The sequence below is a fragment of the Pongo abelii genome, chromosome X (genome assembly GCF_028885655.2).
Source record: "Pongo abelii isolate AG06213 chromosome X, NHGRI_mPonAbe1-v2.0_pri, whole genome shotgun sequence".
In the NCBI taxonomy this organism is placed as follows: domain Eukaryota; kingdom Metazoa; phylum Chordata; class Mammalia; order Primates; family Hominidae; genus Pongo; species Pongo abelii.
Genome location: NC_072008.2, coordinates 118570895 through 118580895, shown reverse-complemented (window position 1 = coordinate 118580895; position 10001 = coordinate 118570895). Strand labels below are relative to the sequence as shown.

Below are 10001 nucleotides of genomic sequence, written 5' to 3'. Positions count from 1 at the left end.
ATGAAATCCTCTGGTGTCGAAACTGATTTTAATTTCTTTTTCTTTTTATTTTTTTCACAATATTTTAAATTATTTTTCTTTTTATTTTTTCATGGTGATTTATTTTTCTTTTTTTTCACGATGTGTAAATGTTGAGCAATCTCTCCTGTGGGAGACCAGAATATACTACCCCCAAATATGCCTCTTTGGCATAAGGATTGTCTTAAGCTGAAGGCAACTGAGAAAAAGCAGATGTAGGAAAGCTCTCTGCCCTCCCTCTTTTTGTCTAAAAACAGAATATAAATTTACAAAGACAAAGATACACCACCTCTCCTTTCTACCAGGGAGAACAAAGGACCACTGAAGAAAACTTTAGATTCTCATAAGCCTTGAGATGGCAACACAGAAATCTACATTAACAAGCTTTACTAACAAGCTTTACTAACAAGCTTTTATATGCCATTTATTTACCTTCCCACAAGTTATCACCCCTAGAGACTCACAGTCCTCTTTCTTTGTCTTGTCACTTCTCTAAAAACTGACTGTTGTTTGTTGGTGGTGCTACATAAGGTGGACTTCAAAGCCACATTTTTGAGAATTACTAGTTCCCTGGGTATCTTCCATATGTATGTTTTATATATTATATATAACATATAAGTAATTATATATTATGTGTAATATATAACATATATAATCTTATATAATATATAAGTACATATAATTATATATAACATATATAAAATAAATATTATATATAACATAAAAATTATGTTATATAATATATAACATGTATATAGAATATATTATATATTTGTATTTATATAGGTATATAATATATTATATAGGTATATAATATATTATATGTATATAATATATTATATATACCTATATAATATATTATATATATAATATATTATATAGGTATATAATATATTATATGTATATAATATATTATATACCTATATAATATATTATATATATATAATATAATATGTATTTATATTTATATATTTATGGAAATATATTTATATAGTCATAGAAATATATTTATATTTATATATTTATATAAATACATATTATATGTGTCTATATAATATGTATGTATAACATGCATAATATAAATACATATTATATATATATATAGCAATAAACTTCCTTTTGCTTTTCTCTTGTTAATCTGCCTCTGCCTTTTATTACAGGGATCTGCTTTAACTGGAATTTATGAAAGTTGAAAAAAAATGATTCTTCCTTCCCTACACTGTCCATTGTCCCTTCCCCCAGGCCCTGGCAACCAATAATCTATTTTTTATCCCTATAGATTTGCTTGTTCTGGACATTTCATATAAAAGAAATCATACAATATGTGGCCTGTTGTGTCTAGCTTATTTCGCTTAGCATAATGTTTTCAAGGTTCATTCATGTTGTAGTATCTATCAGTACTTCCTTTTTTATGGCTGAATAATATGCCATTGTATACAATGGACACATTTCATCTATTCATTGGTTAATGAACATTTGAGTTGTTTCTATTTTTTTACCACTGTGAAACTATAAACACTGTGAATACTCATAGCTGCTATGAATATTTATGCTCAAGTTTTTGCCTGAGTACCTGGCTTTGATTTTGGAGTGTGTATACCTAGAAGTAGACTTGCTGGGTCACATAGTAACTCTGTGTTGACTTTTTTGAGGAATTGCCAAGCTGTTTTTCACAGCAGCTGCATGATTTTGCACCTCTACCAGAAAAGTACAAGGGTTCCAAATTCTCTACTCCCTCCCAACACTTATTTTCTTTTTTTAAAATTGTTGTTATTATAGCTACACTAGTGGGTCTAAAGTGGTATCTAATTTTTTTTTTTAAGTATGATACTGTTTATTTAACTTAAAGAAAATTCAGCATTCTAAACATGGGAAAAAATAACAGAACACTGCAAATCGTATTTAAGTACAGAAGATTCTTGAACTTTCATTGATCCAGTGGCTCTTTATTTTGCTAGCAATTAAGAATTCTAGAGTTTGTTTAAAAACAGTTTTAAAACTACCACACTTCACTAAAAACAAAAAACCGAACACTTCTCATGCCAGCTGACCCCCCTTTGTCCACAGCTAAGAATGGCAGCAGAATGCTATGTCACTATACACAGAAACAAGACCACCTGAAGCTAAATGGATGCCCATGCAGAGTCAACAGGTGGAGCCTCACAGCAGCACACCCTGAGCTAAAGCCCCTCCAAAAGGCATCTTCCCCAGCAGCCTCAACGCCAAGCAAGGAGCATGAAGAGTTTGTCGGGGTTGTTTTTTCTTTTTACAAATTATAGAATATGCAGTTGATAACTCAGCATTTCTAGCCAATAACCATAGACTTAATACCACCTTAAAAATAAAAAAACTGCCAGAAACATCTTTAAATGCCTTGTCACTCCAACTGCAATGTACACAGAGTAGGGAGAACACCAGAGTGACTTTTCATTTTTAAAGTGTTGGAAATATGTACAACTTTGATACAGTTTCAGGATGCTCCGGACACCCAACCACTTCATGTAAACCACTGACAATTTCTAGAGCACTTCGTGAGACTACAATATGATCATAATCAAATTTTGTAATTAAACTTAATGAGGGCAACCGACACTTCTCAAATAAGAGATATGTCAATTATGACACTCCCCTACTCTAAGGCCTTCACAAGATGACAGATAAACAGGTTTTTTACTCCCCCTCCTCCTTCTTCTCTTCCTCCTCCTCTTCTTCCTCCTCGTCTTCTTTGTCTTTCTCTTTCACCTTTTTCCAGGCAATTTTAGTGGGACCGTTTGCACTATCAAACTTTCCTTTAGACTTATAGTCAGCAACATCCTTCTCATACTTCTCCTTCAGGTTTGCTGCCTTAGTGATGTAAGGCTGCTTTTCCTTGTCACTTTAGTTAATCCACATCTCACCCAGCTTTTTTGCCATGTCTCCAATAGAGATGCCAGGATTTGTGGATTTGATCTTGGGGTGGAATTCTGAACAGAACAGGAAGAATCCAGACAGTGGCCTTTTGAGGGCATTAGGGTCCTTCTTCTTGCCTCCCTCAACTGGTCCATTATCCTTCATTTCCTGATCATAGTGTACTTTATCCACCTTTGCCATTTCATCAAATTTGCTCTTCTCTTTCCCAGACATGGTCTTCCGCTTCTCAGAGCACTTCTTGGAAAATTCTACAAAATTGACAGGGACCTCTGGGTTTTTCTTCTTATGTTCTTCTCTGCATGTCTGCGCAAAGAAGGCATAAGCAGACATCTTGCCCTTTGGTTTCTTGTGGTCACCTTTAGCCATCCTGACTGTATTGTTCCCTAGTCCATCTCATGTGTTTCTATTTGTATTATCCTAATGACTAATAATTTTGAGCATCCTCTCATGTAGTTATTGACCTTTTGCATATATTCTTTGTAGAAATATCTACTCCAGTCTTTGGGGTGTTTTAAAATTACGTTGCCTTCATGTTCTTTATATATTCTAGATACTAGGCCCTTATCAGATATATGATTTGAAAACTTCCCCCCCACCCCATGTGGGTTATCTTTTCACTCTCTTGATAGTGTCCTTTGATGCACAGAGGCTTTTAATTTTGAAGTGCAATTTATCTTTTTTTCTTTTGTTGCTTGTGCTTTTGGTGTCATATCTAAAACACATTGCCTGATTCAAGGTCACAATGATTTATATCTATGTAGGCGACAAGGTTTATGGTTTTAGCTCTTATATTGAGTTCTCTGATACATTTTAAATTAATTTCTGTATGTGGTGTAAGATGAGGTAGAGGTTCAACTTTATTCTTTTGCATATAAATATACAGTTGTCCTTAACCTGCTTTTTGTTCCTTAAACGCATTGATCATTTGTATAACTTGAGGTTTCCTTATTTGCTGTTTCCTTTGCTTGGAATTTTCCTACCTCTCTTCCTTGTATGGCTGGCTTCTGACTTTTTAGGTCTCATGTGAAATATCACCTTATCAGAGTGTCCTAACTACCCCATCTAATCTAAAGTTGTCCTTATTCCCACTCCAACACTCTATCCTATCACCAAATTTTATTTTTGTTTTAAAACTTATCTCTCTACTTCATTAGTGTTCACTTGTTTTATTGGCTGTCTTTCCTACTAATATGTGAGCTCTGCAAGAGCAAGAATCTTGTCTGTCCTGTTATCATTGTCTCTCCAGTCTCTGACACATAGTAGGTGGTCAACAAATTATTATAGAATGAATGTACTGGTCCCACAAGTAGTAGTAATACTAATAACAATTACCTCAAAATTATTTTGCTACTTAATGATTTGTTCCCATAGTATAATGATAATTTTTAAAAATTTTTAAACTTTTTCCCTAGGTAGAAGAATTAAGTCCTGAGAAGGGTGAAAGTGATGGCCCAAGGTGAAAGAATCTTTGATTTGTGGAGCAATTCTCACAGCAATAATTCAGCTTGTGGTATCCCACAAGAGTAAAGGGAGAAAGTCACAAGAGACACATGGTTTGAAGCTACTCAAGGCCAAATTCAAGGTGCTTGGACCTGCTTCCAGCCTCCCTGTGTTTCCTAAAAGTTTGTCTAAATTCAAGAAAGAAAACCAGGTGGTACCAGAGTTGATGGCTCTTTGCCAAGCACAGCAAGTATCAGCCACTGAGTCGCCCCTTAGAACTCATTAAAAATTAAAAAGAATGATTAAGGAAGCTGGAAATACTGTTTCATTTCTGAGTAAGATTGGTTTCTCACAGCTCATCCCTAGTTACCACCGGACAATAGTTGGTCGATACAGCACTTAAAGCTGGAAGGATGTGCAACCACTTTGCCCCCAGTCCCCACATCCTTCCTGAGCCACTTCTTCCTGAGCCACCTCTTGTCCTTGAGAAGCTGTGGTATGTGGGAAACAGGGTGGTTGGAGGAGGTCTGACCAATCTTTGTCTCCTTCACAAGTCCTTGTTTCTTTACCTATCCCTTAAGTGTGAGTGTTTCTCAGGGTTGCTCCTGTCCCTGGCCCTCGTATTTGACAAATACCTTTGTTCTGTCATCTACCCTTAGGCTTGTATTTTCCACAAATGAACTTTCAGCCTGGAACTTTCCCCTGAGCTCTAGACCCATATAACTATGTTTATTGTACATCTCCACTGGGATGTACAGAGATGCTTTGAACCTAATAGCCAAGCTGATCTCAATAATTTACTGATCCTCACTGTCCACTACCAGGGAGAAAGAGTGTGGAGAGGTGGGGATACTGCTGTGTGCCTGTGTTCTTAGTTTAATGAAGGATATATCTATGCACCGATTTTCTCAAAGCAGAAATTTAGGATTCATAAAATATTTCTCCCTTTCCCTTACACCCTTTTGGACCCTGCCTTCTGTTCTCATCCAGCCTTTCTTCTTTCTCCAGGTTTTTTTTTTTTTTCTGAATCTGTTACTCAACAGACCTAAGAGCTCTGTGGCTTTGGAAAAGTCATTTAACTTTTCTAAGCTTCAGTTTCCTGCTCTGAAAATGGGAGTAATGTTTATTTCATAAGTTTATTGTGAGGATCAACTTTACTATTCAAATTTTAGGAATCATTACTCATTAAAAGGCAAGGCCTGCTTGCAAGGATTAGGCAATATTTGCCTGTAATTCCCAGCAAATATTCTTAATGACAGCCTCCTAGGCAGATCTTCTAAATAGAAGGCATGTTAGAATCCACCAATGTGCCTGTGATTTCCCCAGAGATCAGAATTACATACCAAGAAGTGATGAAATGAAGTTGTTTGGCTGTCAATTGCTTTACTCATTGCTGCCAAGAAAACATGGTTTACATTGCAGGTCACTAGGCAAATGCCCAAATGTGCTCTGGGGTGGTCTTAAGCCAGCACCCAAATACTTAGCCAGAGAACAAAGCTGAGGTTTATAGAGTACGGCTTTTCTTATTGTATCATCTTTGCTTCCTGCAGCTGTTGCTTCATGGGATTTGGTGGGCAAGTAATCTAGTTTGTAGAACTGCCTCCGCTGGCCAGCCACTGGCCCTATCAGATTACCCCTGTAGAAAAGGTTGCTGCGTATCTTCTGAGCTCTGTGTCTCATTTCCTGAGCATTTTTTTTTTGGCGGGGGGTGGGGGGGCTATCTTGTAGCCTTCACTTTTCCTTCAGCCTCTAAGCCAGCACTGAAATGGCAGAAGACATGTTCATCCTTTTAGCTGTTTTGATGTCCTTCTGTGGTATGGTTGCCCAGGTTTTTCGGAGCAGCCTGGATGGCTATACCATTCAGCAAAGCCAGGAAACTATTGTAATGCTGTAATAACCAACGAGATGCCTAGAAACCAAAGTCTTTGTGAGTGAGGTCCCAAAATTGACAAAGCTCCGTGACTTGCATTGGGAGACAGAGCAAGAACAATAATTTCTTGGTTCTGGAATGCTGCTTCTCTTGTTTCATTGAATTTTCTAAAACTGAGTTTTAGAAACTACATCTACAACCATCTGATCTTTGACAAACCTGACAAAAACAAGAAATGGGGAAAGGATTCCCTATTTAAGAAATGGTGCTGGGAAAACTGGCTAGCCATATGTAGAAAGCTGAAACTGGATCCCTTCCTTACATCTTATGCAAAAATTAATTCAAGATGGATTAAAGACTTAAATGTTAGACCTAAAACCATAAAAACCCTAGAAGAAAACCTAGGCAATACCATTCAGGCCATAGGCATGGGCAAGGACTTCATGACTAAAACACCAAAAGCAATGGCAACAAAAGCCAAAATTGACAAATGGGATCTAATTAAACTAAAGAGCTTCTGCACAGCAAAAGAAACTACCATCAGAGTGAACAGGCAACCTACAAAATGGGAGAAAATTTTTGCAATCTACCCATCTGACAAAGGGCTAATATCAGAATCTACAAAGATCTTAAACAAATTTACAAGCAAAATCAAACAACCCCGTCAAAAAGTGGGCAAAGGATATGAACAGACACTTCTCAAAAGAAGACATTTATGCAGCCAACAGATGCATGAAAAAATGCTTATCATCACTGGCCATCAGAGAAATGCAAATCAAAACCACAATGAGATACCATCTCACACCAGTTAGAATGGCGATCATTAAAAAGTCAGGAAACAACAGGTGCTGGAGAGGATGTGGAGAAATAGGAACACTTTCACACTGTTGGTGGGACTGTAAACTAGTTCAACCATTGTGGAAGACAGTGTGGTGATTCCTCAAGGATCTAGAACTAGAAATACCATTTGACCCAGCCATCCCATTACTGGGTATATACCCAAAGGATTATAAATCATACTCCTGTAAAGACACATGCACAAGTATGTTTATTGCGGCACTATTCACAACAGCAAAGACTTGGAACCAACCCAAATGTCCAACAATGATACACTGGATTAAGAAAATGTGGCACATATACACCATGGAATGCTATGCAGCCATAAAAAATGATGAGTTCATGTCCTTTGTAGGGACATGGATGAAGCTGGAAACCATCATTCTCAGCAAACTATCGCAAGGACAGAAAACCAAACACCACATGTTCTCACTCATAGGTGGGAATTGAACAATGAGAACACTTGGACACAGGGTGGGGAACATCACACACGAGGGCCTCTTGTGGGCTACGGGGAGGGAGGAGGGATAGCATTAGGAGATATACCTAATGTAAATGACGAGTTAATGGGTGCAGCACACCAACATGGCACATGTATACATATGTAACAAACCTGCACATTGTGCACATGTGTCCTAGAACTTAAAGTATAATAAAAAAAAGAGTTTTGTATTAACATCTTGATAGAAATTTTCACTAAATCTGTTTTCATTTATTTAATTATTTATTTTGAGATGGAATCTCACTCTGTCGCCCAGGCTGGAGTGCAGTGATGCGATCTCGGTTCACTGCAACCTCCACCTCCCAGGTTCAAACGATTCTCCTGCCTCAGCCTCCTGAGTAGCTGGGATTGCAGGTGCCCACCAGCATGCCCAGCTAATTTTTGTACTTTTAGTAGAGATGGGGTTTCCACATGTTGGCTAGACTAGTCTCAAACTCCTGACCTCAAGTGATCCACCTGCCTCGGCCTCCCAAAGAGCTGGGATTACAAGCATGAGCTACCACGCCTGGCCACTAAATCTGTTTTTATTGGTACATAATACATGTACATATTTTCAGAGTACAAATGATAATTTGATACATTCATATAATGTGTAAAGATTAAATCAGGGTAATTGGAACATCTATCACCTTAAATAATTCTCTTTTCTTTATCTTAGGAACATTTGAATTATTCTCTGCTAGCTATTTGGAAGTGTACAATAGATTAATGTTAACTATAGTCACCATACTGATCTATCACACACTAGGTCTTATTCTAACTGTATATTTATACCCATTGACCAACCTGTACTCATCCTCCTTCCCCGCTGGTTTCCCAGGCCTCTGGTAATCATCAATCTACTCTCTATCTTCCTAAATCTGTTTTTTTAAAGTTTACTTAAACATAAATATGCTTACAGAAAGATACTCACAGTAGTGTGAATATAATGCAATTTAGTTTAACTTACCCTATTCAATTTGGACCCAAAATTTGGTACATGATTTTGGTTAAAAAAAGGATTTGCAATCTGTTTTATTTTCATCTACTATAAATAAAATAAAAATCCTCCCTCAAAAGCTGTTAAAGCAGGCAGCAAGATCCATGAGCAAATTTATTTTTGGTTTACTTCTGAATAATACACAAATTGCACTGCAAAAGCTTAAAAGTTGGTGCAGCAAAATATTTTTGAAATGCATTTTAAAATATATTTTGAAACATATTGTGTAGTGGAGAGAAGCCTATGTGTAACATATGAAACAACTATAACAGCAATCCCATTTTTGTTAATATTGTGTGTAGCTCATAAATCTACACAGACCAAGATAGAAGTAACTTCTTGAATCCAAGTTCCAGTGGTATGCTGGAGCTGGCTTGTAGCAGCTTCTAAGAATCGATTGTGCGTATCTCTTCCCAATTCTACTTTTACTGATGTCAAGCTGGTAGCTTGAAATTGGCTGTGATGGGAGTATTTATAGTATGGCAATCAGCAAATGCCACAAATCAGGGCTCTTTTGCAGCCCTCCACCTCCCACCTCCTGAAGCCAGTTACTAAATGTTTACCAACACACCACATCACTGCTTAACACTATCAGTTCATCCTTCGAGGTCAAAAAGGAAACTCAACAAAAGAGTTATTGGTTCTTATTTTTATATACTAAAGAAATATAAGTTTCATCTCTTGGTTTTCAGTCTATAACTGAAACTATAGTTTAGGCAAGGAGTACCTTCCATATCCAACCTGTATTGGTGACAGGTCATGGAGTTCATATGGTTTTAAATTTGCAAACACATATACAAATTTCCCGAAGTTCAAGGGCAATGGGATTCTAGAAATGATTTTTTTTTACAAAATAAATGCTTCTGTCTTGGAAGACTAGAACAGAACATACTAACAAGAGAAGAAGACGCTCTGACAAAAGAGGAAAAAATAACTTAAAATATGTTGGAAAACAACATCAACAGAGGTTCAAAGGATAATTAACAGAAAAATACATTTTCATAAAACTACCAAATGTTTGGCTTAGCTGAATTCCTGTGTGTTGCTAACTCACAGGGAATAGATTTTAACTAGTGTGGGTTAACTGGCACCTTAACAAAGCTGACAGCAAGCAGCATTTATTTCACAATTTTCCCTTCCTTTCCAACCTCTTTCTCCTCATAATCAACATAATGTCTCTACTATAATGTATTGATGTGTGTCTAACCAGGGGTCAACATCTTTTCTCATAAAGAGTCACTTAGTAAATAATTTTAGGCTTTGTGGACCATAAGATCTCTGTCACAACTACTCAACTCTGCAAGTGTAGCATGAAAGCAGCCATAGATGATACATAAGTGAATAAACAGTGGGAGTGTGCCAATAAAACTTTACAAAAACAGACAGCCTACTGGATTTGGCATGCACTGTCTCTGGCTTGCTGACCCCTTGTCTAGACTGCAAAA

The 10001-nt window shown here is 36.9% G+C and overlaps 1 pseudogene; it reads right to left on the bottom strand.

Moving 5' to 3' along the window:
- Positions 1–2688: 2688 nt before the first annotated feature.
- LOC100439094 (high mobility group protein B3-like) lies at positions 2689–3294 on the bottom strand (annotated as a pseudogene).
- Positions 3295–10001: the final 6707 nt, after the last annotated feature.